The sequence below is a fragment of the Penaeus vannamei genome, chromosome 39 (genome assembly GCF_042767895.1).
Source record: "Penaeus vannamei isolate JL-2024 chromosome 39, ASM4276789v1, whole genome shotgun sequence".
Taxonomy (NCBI): Eukaryota; Metazoa; Arthropoda; class Malacostraca; order Decapoda; family Penaeidae; genus Penaeus; species Penaeus vannamei.
In genome coordinates, this window is record NC_091587.1 from 20,810,629 (window position 1) to 20,823,128 (window position 12,500).

The window sequence follows — 12,500 nt, forward strand, 5'->3', positions numbered from 1 at the left end:
TGAATGTTTTGTGCGTTGGGACTGAAACTCTCAACACTTAATTTATTAGTTTTGTGGAGAATGACTTTAAAGGATTATTGTTGGTGTTCAAGCTATAGCGTATATTAGAGGGATGTTAGTGGATCCTGCATATAGCATCGCAATTTCTTATTTTGCAAGTCGAATTAACCGAAATTAGATAAGAATCGAACTCGCCGTGCCATTTACAACATGGAAATATCATCCGCTATTACACTGGATATATCACTGCGATAAAATGGATTATTCAGTTTAATCTAATTATTGAAATGCACTTTTATTGAAATGCACCTTATCAAAGCACAGCCGACCTCTCCTGTGAAATAATTTCTTTGTTCTCTTTCCCTATCTCTTCCATTTTCCCTCGTTTTTCTCTCCCTCTATCTATTTTCCTGTCCTCTTCCCTCCTTTCCTCTTGAGATAGGGAACTTTTGCCTCATTCTATACCATTTGCGGCCTGTGTCTTGGGCTCATATTTTGCCTGATACGGGCGCGGGGGTGTCCGTATTACACCCAAATGAACGCGACTCTTTACTCACTTTGGCTCTGATGGATATAAACCTACTCGTTCCCACACACTCACTCCCGCATCCAGTCACTGTGTGCTGGTCGTCTATATGTGTGCGTGTATGTATGTATGCATGTTTGCATGTATGTATATATATCTAAATAAGTGAATAGATAAATGAATAATTATATATATATATGTATATATATAAACACACACACACACACACACACACACACACACACACACACACACACACACACACACAAAATTGTAAATAGAGCTCGCCGTTTGTCTGCCTGTGTGCTAGCTCGCTCAGACCTAAGGGAACTAAAACTTGTGACATCAGGGCAGGGGGTGGCAGAGGAAGGGCGGAACAATGTGTGTGTCTATCACCTTTTGATGTTCAGAGTCATAGATAATATAGTTTATTATAGATTTCAGTCTTAACAAGTCACATGTTTTTAGGCATTTCATCAGATTTTATACAGTAATAACATTAATTGACCTACTTCCCTCAAACAGAATGAATTGTGACAGATATAGAACAGGTTTTAATGAAAAGACAATGCAATATATATACACACAACGTTTATATACGGTCAATATTATATATGTAATCAACATTTCACCAGACCATCCAGATGAAAAACTAATATCGAAATACATAAGAGATATTTTGTGCTGAGTGACATAAATTCTCATTCAAATATTACCTTTCATTTTTTTATTGTTTTAGAGAGAGGCCTACATTAGTTAAAATGAATGTTTTGTGCGTTGGGACTGAAACTCTCAACACTTAATTTATTAGTTTTGTGGAGAATGACTTTAAAGGATTATTGTTGGTGTTCAAGCTATAGCGTATATTAGAGGGATGTTAGTGGATCCTGCATATAGCATCGCAATTTCTTATTTTGCAAGTCGAATTAACCGAAATTAGATAAGAATCGAACTCGCCGTGCCATTTACAACATGGAAATATCATCCGCTATTACACTGGATATATCACTGCGATAAAATGGATTATTCAGTTTAATCTAATTATTGAAATGCACTTTTATTGAAATGCACCTTATCAAAGCACAGCCGACCTCTCCTGTGAAATAATTTCTTTGTTCTCTTTCCCTATCTCTTCCATTTTCCCTCGTTTTTCTCTCCCTCTATCTATTTTCCTGTCCTCTTCCCTCCTTTCCTCTTGAGATAGGGAACTTTTGCCTCATTCTATACCATTTGCGGCCTGTGTCTTGGGCTCATATTTTGCCTGATACGGGCGCGGGGGTGTCCGTATTACACCCAAATGAACGCGACTCTTTACTCACTTTGGCTCTGATGGATATAAACCTACTCGTTCCCACACACTCACTCCCGCATCCAGTCACTGTGTGCTGGTCGTCTATATGTGTGCGTGTATGTATGTATGCATGTTTGCATGTATGTATATATATCTAAATAAGTGAATAGATAAATGAATAATTATATATATATATGTATATATATAAACACACACACACACACACACACACACACACACACACACACACACACACAAAATTGTAAATAGAGCTCGCCGTTTGTCTGCCTGTGTGCTAGCTCGCTCAGACCTAAGGGAACTAAAACTTGTGACATCAGGGCAGGGGGTGGCAGAGGAAGGGCGGAACAATGTGTGTGTCTATCACCTTTTGATGTTCAGAGTCATAGATAATATAGTTTATTATAGATTTCAGTCTTAACAAGTCACATGTTTTTAGGCATTTCATCAGATTTTATACAGTAATAACATTAATTGACCTACTTCCCTCAAACAGAATGAATTGTGACAGATATAGAACAGGTTTTAATGAAAAGACAATGCAATATATATACACACAACGTTTATATACGGTCAATATTATATATGTAATCAACATTTCACCAGACCATCCAGATGAGAAACTAATATCGAAATACATAAGAGATATTTTGTGCTGAGTGACATAAATTCTCATTCAAATATTACCTTTCATTTTTTTATTGTTTTAGAGAGAGGCCTACATTAGTTAAAATGAATGTTTTGTGCGTTGGGACTGAAACTCTCAACACTTAATTTATTAGTTTTGTGGAGAATGACTTTAAAGGATTATTGTTGGTGTTCAAGCTATAGCGTATATTAGAGGGATGTTAGTGGATCCTGCATATAGCATCGCAATTTCTTATTTTGCAAGTCGAATTAACCGAAATTAGATAAGAATCGAACTCGCCGTGCCATTTACAACATGGAAATATCATCCGCTATTACACTGGATATATCACTGCGATAAAATGGATTATTCAGTTTAATCTAATTATTGAAATGCACTTTTATCATTTTCTAAATAGCGTCAACATCGCAAATGCCAGGGCCTGTGATTACTCACACAAAGCATTATCATTTATATTAGTCTGATTTCTCCCGTTGTTTGATTAATCAAGGTGCGAGGTTTCCATAAAGAATGGGGAATTCTGCCATGATGTTGTTGAAGGTTTTGGGGTTTTGTGCTAGGTGTGCATGTCTTTTATTGCATTTTCTTTAGTATTGCCATAAACATTAAGAGTGTTATCATTATTATTGTCTTTATTGTTATCACTTTAATTATCATTATTTTTATTATTACTACCTCTGTCCTAATTATTATTACTGTTTTCAGCATTATCATTGTTATTATAACTATTATCATCTTTATCATATCATTATTATCATCATCATCTCTTTTTACTATCATCATCATTATTATTGTTATCCTTATCATTATCATCATTATTACTATTATCATCACTGTCATTACAACTAAAGGGGAAAAGGAAAGGGAAGGAAAGGGAGGTAAGGAATGAGAAGGAAAATAAAGGAATAAAGGAACGGAGAAAAAGGGAGGAGGCTTGGGGATTTCTTGCAAGTCATTTCTGCCAACTTTAATGTTTAGTGAGCTTTTAGCTGCCGTCTTACCAGTTATTTTTGACATTCCTTTTACTTCTTGATTTTTTTTTCTTTGATTTTATTTTCAATATTTTTCATAGCTGCTTTTACGACGTATCTTTCTTAGCTATCGATCTGTTTTATGTCGCAATCAAGTGTTCCTTTTTAAGTAGTAATTTGCTTACTGATTCATTATTGTTTACTTTCCTTATTTAGTTCTGTTCCATTCTGTTTTAGTTTGTAAACCTTCTATGTGTCTGGCTTTTATGCTTATTTCATGTCTCAGTCTATTGTCTTTTTTTCCATTGATTTTTTTTAAAGTAATCTTTTAGTAGTACACCTCAGTTTACTTCTTGATCAGTGGTTGGCTTTTTTCTCCTTTACCTATTTATTCCAAGTACTACTTGGTCATGGTCCCGCATGGCCAAGTTTGCTATTTTGGTGTTCTAGGGAGCATTTTCGGATGAGACCTTTGTTTTCTCGTGAGACTGTTTCCTTTAAATGAGACAGGTTTTTACAAGTTTGATGATTGTCTTAATTACCGTGTTTTGAGTTTCCTTGTGTCGATGTCTGTGGGTATGTAGTTTATGTGCCCTCAGTGACTTACTGGACAGTTTGCGATAAACTCTATGTATTCAATGAACTGAGCTGGCTGTTGAAGTAAAGTGTTGCGAGTTCTTGTCATTTAGATTATTACTGATCATTGCTGTTGGAAACTTTTCAATTACTCTAAATAATGGCCTTTATTTTTACCTGAGCAAGTATACGATTTGACGAAATGTCTGTGGACTGACTGTTCTTCGTAGTACTCTTTTTTTTTCTTTTTTTTGAGTTCTGACAACTTTCATTGCTTTTAATGTAACCATGACATTAGTATCACTCATCTTTGTGGCCAGAATTTGTGTCTTTGTTACTGACATATGTTCTTACCATTGTCTTGTGCTCTGCTGCTCTCTGTGCTGCCTAAGTATATATATTTTGGAAAGTAACTGCTCACAGGTTTCAGGGAACTCCAACGCCGCTGCTGACAGTCGAGCTCCACAGGTGGCGCTCGAATGCCAGAAGTGGTGCTACCTTTCATGACATTCATTGTAATTTAGCGAACCAAAACATAATATCGGCGCGAAATTTGAGGACTAAACACTTCCTGCTTTGACATAGGGTCAAGAACAGCACCAATTGGCACCTTGGAAAAGGAGTGCCTCATTGGAATTGTAAAAGATCACATAGAGATCCTAAATGATAAATCATCAGGTATTGGTAAAGCAAAAAATCACAAGACATTGGAAATATATTTTTCTCAAAAACAGACTCAGAAAATTCCCATGCAAGTATAAAAGGTCTGGGAATCCCTTCGAAAATCGTAAGTTTATTGTATCTATTCAGAATCTTAAATGCATGAAAATATACCTTTAATAACCTACACCTAAATTAAAGATACGTCCATAGCTTAATATTTGGCAATGCATATTTTCTTTATTGTATGGCCACAGAGCAAAGAGCCATTATTCGTGCTATAAGCAGAAGATAAAGATAACATAGAGTGATAACATCACTCGAAAAGTGTTGCAGCTTATTGAAGGGGAATTGAAGTCACTGGAGTCACCGGTAACATTTTTAATATGTATATGTATATTTAATTTTCTTTTGTTTCATTAAGCAATGCGTACATATACATTATGTATGTAGAGGGGTAAAGATTTTTTTTTTTTTTTTTTTTTTGCACATATACTTTTCTGATTTCAGATTCATTCGCTGATATTAACCCTGGGCCAATCCCGATACCCTGAATATATCAGAAGTGACATTCACATCTGACGAGGAAACAAGACCTAGTTGTGAGGTAGAAAGCGCTAGGTTTGCGGCTCCTCACGGACTGCAGCATCGAAAAGGAAGAGATAGGCGAAGAAAGATGTAGCTTACGGCGCTACTTTTCGTGAAGTTGCAGTTCGGTGCAGAAAAAAAATGGTGATGGATGGAAGATTTCATAATACACAAATAGAGTTCGTAATAGAATATCATGAGAAGCAAATGGAAGTACTACAACTTCACAAGCATTTAGTTAATGAAGTAAATAAAACATATGTGTCTGATTTTCTAGTTTAATTTTTAGGTATGTCCACACTTAATATCATGAAAGATTATATAATACTGCCATAACCTTTGAAACCATATTCGTTGTCTTTATACACAGACACACATGCACAATTACACTTTCTGATGCCATTTTTCACATCCACAATTTGCACCAGAAAGGGATATAAATTTTGCACAGAAAAAAGAAACTCCACCCAATACCTTAAATAATATCAAATATAATTACACAAATAATATATTTTCCACCCAATACTTTAAATAATATCAAATATAATTACACAATATATTTTTGTGACAACGTATATCTATAAACATAGTGTACTTAGGAATATACGCTATTTATAATGGCTGTTCTTTTACTTAACCTTTCTGATCTGCTGGTGTTAGCAGCTCCTTCCCTTTCAACTTCGTATTCATTATGAAACCCAGAATCTACATAAGCATTTGCTGGAACATCCCTATGTTTGAAAGCAATGTTATGTAAAATGGCAGCATTGCATATTGCCAACATAAAAGTATTCAGTTCTGTGCGCAACCGAGAAGAGAGTACTCTGAACCTTCTTTTACATACACTAAATACCCTCTCTATATTATTTCTTGCCTTGGCGTGTGCTGCATTATATCTTATTTCAGAGTCTCTAGTAGGGTTACTTATTGGTGTCATATGGTATGCTTTAAGAGGATATGCAGAATCCCCTAGCAAATGATCTGTACACTGCCCTTGCTCCAGTTTCCTACACAGGTCACTTGTTTGAAAAAAATATGTGATCATTCACAGTACCGGGCCAACGACATACAATAATATAAAATTCAAGGTTAGTGCCACATACACCTTGTACATTTAAGGAAAAAATCCCTTTCTGCATCCGAATTCTTCAGTGCACCCCCCCCCCCCAGGACTTTCAGTTGGGATATTGTAGTGAACTGCGAATACAATTATATCTCGCCATAAGAGTGTAAAAGCAGGGTCACTGCCACCACCCATTTAATTACCATATGGGAACGGATGTTTGTGGGAAGGGGGATAGTGTAGAAGACGATGCAGGAAAGGAGCGATAGATATTGTGAATGCGTGTGGTGCGTGTGTGTGGTGTATATGGTTGTGGCGAGAATATAAAGGTCGGTAAGTGTGAACTACGCCGAGGAGAGGTGTGTGCGGGGAGAAATCTCCAACGCAATTAGCAAAGTAATTAACTGTCATTTATAGTTATGCTTTCTGATACTATTTCCCTTCACAGGCTTAGGGGAAAACTCGAGATCATATGAAAAATAATTTATTAAAACAATTAACAAAACATTAAAACGATAAAACACTGAACAATAAAACAATAAAACACTGAACAACACAACAATAAAACACTGAACGATAAAATCAAAACACTGAACGATAAAATCATTAAAAGCACTGATAAAATCACATAAAAGAAATAAAATCACAAATAAACTGGCACCGAATCACTTGGTCACTTTTCCGAAGAAATAACTTTGCAAATGTCTCACACCTCCTATATTCAGGTATCTCCACAACCTCTTATCTTGGAAGAAAGGGGAGGTCAGGGTTACCTCACAAGCAGTCAGGGTCACGACCAAATTTCGAATCCCTCGAGTAGTAATAGAGGGAAATCAGGGTTTTCCCTCTATTACTAAATTGATAAAATTCATTTTGAAATCCATAAAAAAAACTATAAAATGGAAATATTTCAATAATAAAACGATAAAAATATCAACTTAAGAAATTGAAATAAAGCTTAACATTAAAATAACCATCGTAAAAGTGGTAGCAATATAGAAAATCTGATCAAATAAAAGTAATTAAAAGTAAATCATTATAAAGATGTAAGAAATAAAATACGACTTAAAAAAATAAAAAGAATTTTCTGTTTCATAATTAAAATTGAAATAAAATAAATATGCTTAAAACCCATCTGAGGTTGTGATGTAGGGGGTGAGAGAGGTGCCAATAAATAATACAGAATATTTTTATTTGAAAATAATAAAAAGGTTCCGTTGTGGCAAAACGCCGTGTGCGAGCATCCTCCTCACTGGCGGAAATAAACAACTTATTCCTCGGGCATCGGCGAAGCATGGGCAGCCGATGTCCGTGGGTTGCTAAAGAGGAGGATGCAGGGGAGATGACGCCAAATCACAATAGTCTCCCGAATAGTCTCACTAAAAAATGCAGGGCAAAATGTCATCCCTTCGCGGCCGATGGGAGTGTTGCCACCTCTGGTTCATCCCTTTTTTCAATAATAGGCCTGTGGGAGAGGTAGAAGTAAGAGATATCGGGGGTTTTGTACGTCCTGGAGTGAGACGACGTATTTGGCGACGTCGTCCACTACAATATGCATGCAGTTATTGCTCCAATTACACCAGGAAAATTAGCAGTCCTGAAATTTTCGATTGGCAGCCTGAATGGTTAGCCTATCTGGAAGCACAACAAAGCGTTTAAAATTCCGTGCAATTGACCACAAAGTTTCTTTGATGCATCTACTGACAAACTGTTGTGATACAGCAAAATCAACCTTTTGTTAAATACACTGGCGACGTCCGTGTTTCTCGATCTCGCAATGCTAATGAATCCTAAAGATATGTTCATAACTTTCTCAATTATCCTGCGCAGGATCCGGATCAACACCAAAATTTAATAGTATCTGTTGTAAAAATTTCATAATCTTTTAATAACTTTTTGGCTTATCCTGCTAACCAATAAACTAACCAATGCTGCTAAAAACATAACCTCTTTCATCATCATCATCATGAGGGCTGACGCCGACGGTGGCGCATAGCCGCATCCACCCTTCGCTTCCACCTACGAGGATCCCTCATGGCTAGACGCCAGGCAGGGACTCGGCCCATCTCTAGTTCTTCACGGCAGGTTTGGTCGATCTGCCCAAGCCATGACTTCCTCGGTCGTCCCACAGGCCTCCTCCACCCAGGGTTGTCTCGAATAGAGACGACCTGATGGACAGGATCATCCTGAGGAAAGCGAGCCAGGTGGCCGTATAGCCTGAGTTGGCGATCACGGATTGTGCAGATAACAGGGCTTGTGTCAGTCTCACGGTGCAACCGTTGGTTGGACACATGGTCCCGCCAACAGTACCCCATGATCTGGCGCAAGGACCTATTGCAAAAGGCTTCAAGACGAGCCTCCAAGGCACAGGACAATGTCCAGGTTTCGCTACCGTATAGCAAAACTGGCATTATCAGGGCCTTGAAAACCCGAAGCTTGGTCCTTCTGCACAGGTACCGACATCTCCAAATACTCTTGTTGAGAGAGTTTATGACCCCTGCTGCCAGGCCAATCCGTCTGCTGACTTCATGGTCTGACAGCCCAGAGTTATGAACTACACTACCAAGGTATGTAAAGCTCTCTGTGACTTCAATGTCCTCACCGCAAGCACGTACCGACTGAACAGGTTCTCTTATCAAGTCCCCAAATTCCTGGACCTTGGTCTTGGTCCAGGAGACCTCTAGACCCAGGGGCTTTGCTTCATTGCTAAATGCATTGAGAGCCGCCACTAGGGTTTCCAAAGACTCAGATAGAATGGCAACGTCATCAGCAAAGTCAAGGTCTGTAACCTTGATATTGCCCAGCGTTGCCCCACAATGACTTTGAACAGTAGCTCTGCCCAGTATCCAGTCCATGCAAGTGTTGAAAAGAGTTGGTGCAAGGACACAGCCTTGCCTCACTCCTGAACTAACAGGAAAGAAGCTCGACAGGCCCCCACCACAATTTACAGCACTTTCAGTACCAGTATACAGGCTTGCTATTAGTCCAATAATCCTTGTTGGTATTCCTCTCAGCCTCAGGATCTCCCAAAGTGACTCCCGATGCACCGTATCGAACGCCTTCTTGAGGTCGATGTAGGCTGCAAGCAGCCCACGCCCGAACTCACGACGGCTTTCTACAATGACTCGAAGCGCGAGGATACGGTCTATTGTAGACTTACCAGGAGTGAATCCGGATTGCTCCAGTCTCTGGTGCCTCAGTAGATGGTCTCTGATACGTCTCAGAAGGATGTGGGCGAGGACCTTGCCTGGTACACTGAGCAGTGTGATGCCTCGGTGATTGCTGCAGTCCCAACGGTCCCCCTTCCCCTTCCAGAGAGGGATGACCACACCCCTCAACAGGTCAGGAGGAACGGAACCGGACTGCCAGATGGCAGCCAAGACAGCATGTAACCCCCGTGCCATAGGTTCACCACCAGCCTTTAACAGTTCAGCTGGTATGCTGCAGATACCAGCTGCTATACCACTCTTCAGCTTGGAAATCGCCCCCCTAACTTCAGTTAGGGAGGGAGGGTCCTCACTGATAGGTGGATCCGGCAGCGGGATCTCGACACTACCCGCATCCAAGTTAACTGTTGGTGGGTCAACCTGGTACAGCTGCTCAAAATACTCAGCCCAACGTCCCCGCACCGCAACAGGATCTGAAACGATCTGACCACTTACTGAGCGAACTGCTGTCACCTGTGAAGAGGGCTTGGAGTTCAGCTTTCTCAGGGCTTGGTATGCAGGACGAAGGTCATTTACTAAGAAATGGCCTTCTACCTCCTCTGCAAGACTCCTAATAAACTGTTCCTTGTCCCTTCTTAACAGGGACCGAGCTCTGCGCACATGAGAACGGTGCAATTCCCGATCCCCTGTCAGACGAGCCGCACGACATGCATCTGTGGCTTCCAGTGTCTCCCGCGAGATGGAATTCTGTACTGCTCTCGGGCGTACACCAATCGTATCTTGAGCTGCATCAAGCGTTTCACGCTTAAAGGTATCCCACAGAAGAACAGGGTCTGTCAGACTGCCAAGCACTGCGAAACGATCAGAGATTGCCTCAGCAAACCCGCGGGCACACTCCCCCTCCCTCAGCCTGTCCAAATGAAACACCCTAGGGTGATCATTTGACCGCTGGGGGGTTTTGAAGTGGACTCGGAGGGTAGCCACAACCAATCTATGGTCAGTACCACAGAACTCAGCACTCCTGTACACCCTGCAATTCTGAAGGATCCTCCAACGAGTGCTAACAAGTATGTGGTCGATCTCCTTGGCTGCGTTACCCGCATCACTGTACCATGTCCAACGATGTGGGTCTGGGCGCTGGTACCAGGAGCCAGAAATCCTCAATTTCTGGGACCTAGCAAAGTCCCGGAAAAGGAGGCTATTCTCGCTACCGGCATCAGCTCCTGAACCATGGGGACCGACAGACATCTCATAGCCAGCTCGATCACAGCCAGATACCGCATTGAAGTCGCCCAGAACAATGTGAATATCTCGTCGGGGACATCTGTCTGCCACAGATGTAAGTTTGGCGTAGAACATCTCTTTCACGTCAAGTTTACAAACATCGGTAGGAGCGTACACAGCAATAAGAGACATGAAGCCAAAAGAAAGCTTCAATCTCAATACCATTATACGCTCATCAACAGGAGTAACCTCTACTACCGAGGGCTGGAGTCTGCTGGAGACGGCAATGGCTACTCCCTGGAGATGGTGGCCATCGCTGCGGCCCGACCAGTAATAGGTGTAGCCACCTACACAGGTCGTGCCGCTGCCAGGCTTCCTCACCTCCGAGAGAGCAGCCACCTCAACTCTCAGCCTCCCCAGCTCCCTCGACAGTAGAGGCAACTGATCATCCTGACGCAAAGAACGGACGTTCCAAGGCCCCACCCTGACTTCCCGCCTGAGGTTTAGCCTCTGGCAGTCGCTCCGGGTGGATGCCACCTCTGCCACCCCCACCGACGTTGCCCCATATAAAAGGGGGTGGCGGGCTGCGTGCCCCATCATCCACCTGTGGGGTTCCCGAGGGCTTTCCCCCACAAGCTTCACTCTGGGCTGGCGGCCACCAGAGCGCAGGCGAGACGGGTAGTCCCCGTTCCCAGCCTGCGCTCCAGCAGTCGCCCTCCCAGCTGGGTGGGAGGGGCTTTTCCCCTCCTCCCAGCCTCTCCATTTATACGTTTTACTGCCGATTGGTTTATATCTTTGGCAGAGGTTATAATAATGTCAACAATAATAGTAATACTGATAACAAAAAACACTAATATATACACTACTACTAGTAATAACAATAGTAACAGAAATCTTAATATTAACAATAATGATAAATAAGTATAATAATAATAATGATGATAGAGCAATAATAAATATAATGATATCAATAATAATAAACGTAATGATAACAGCGGCAATAATAATAATAATAACATAAATTATTGCAATCATTATTATAGAATTAATAAAAATAATGTTGATGGCCGATTAGAAAAAAAATCCCGGTTTATCATCAGACTTAATTGAAAATTGTTCTCTCGATGGTCGTTTCACATATTCTTGTAGCAGAGATGCAATGGGTTGGACAAGTTTGGAAAGTGCTGTTGCTCACAAATAGATGTGAAACGTCAAGTGTCAGCAATAGCCAAAGGGAAGCAACCAGTGGCCTTCCATCGCAATGTAATTAACAGCTGTAGGTGATCCCGAAAAGAAATAAATATATTTCAGATTTTGATATTCATAACAATTCTTTATTCTCTAAATATAACCTGTGTTATAAAACCTTGTCATAAATATTTAGAACATTTTAAAAACCTTATCAACAGATAATTAGTAAGTTATTTACAACATATCAACATGGATATTTCATTTGCATTTTCTAAAACATAATAATACAAACATATGCTGTAATGCTGTTACTATAAAATAATTCAACTTATACATTGAGGAGTTTGCTGGCCTTTGCCCTTGGCAGGAAGTGCAGAGACTTAATAGACATATTTGTTGAAAATATAATTTCATATGCAATATCTATTTTAATGATCCAGTCCACTACAGTTTCTTGTTGATCAGGTTATAAAGAACAAATGAAACCTCTCAAAATGTTGAGCAAATGGCCAATGCCAAGACGAGTTTGCTCGCACATCTCATATCTTCACTGAGGAGCAGAATTATTTACTTTAA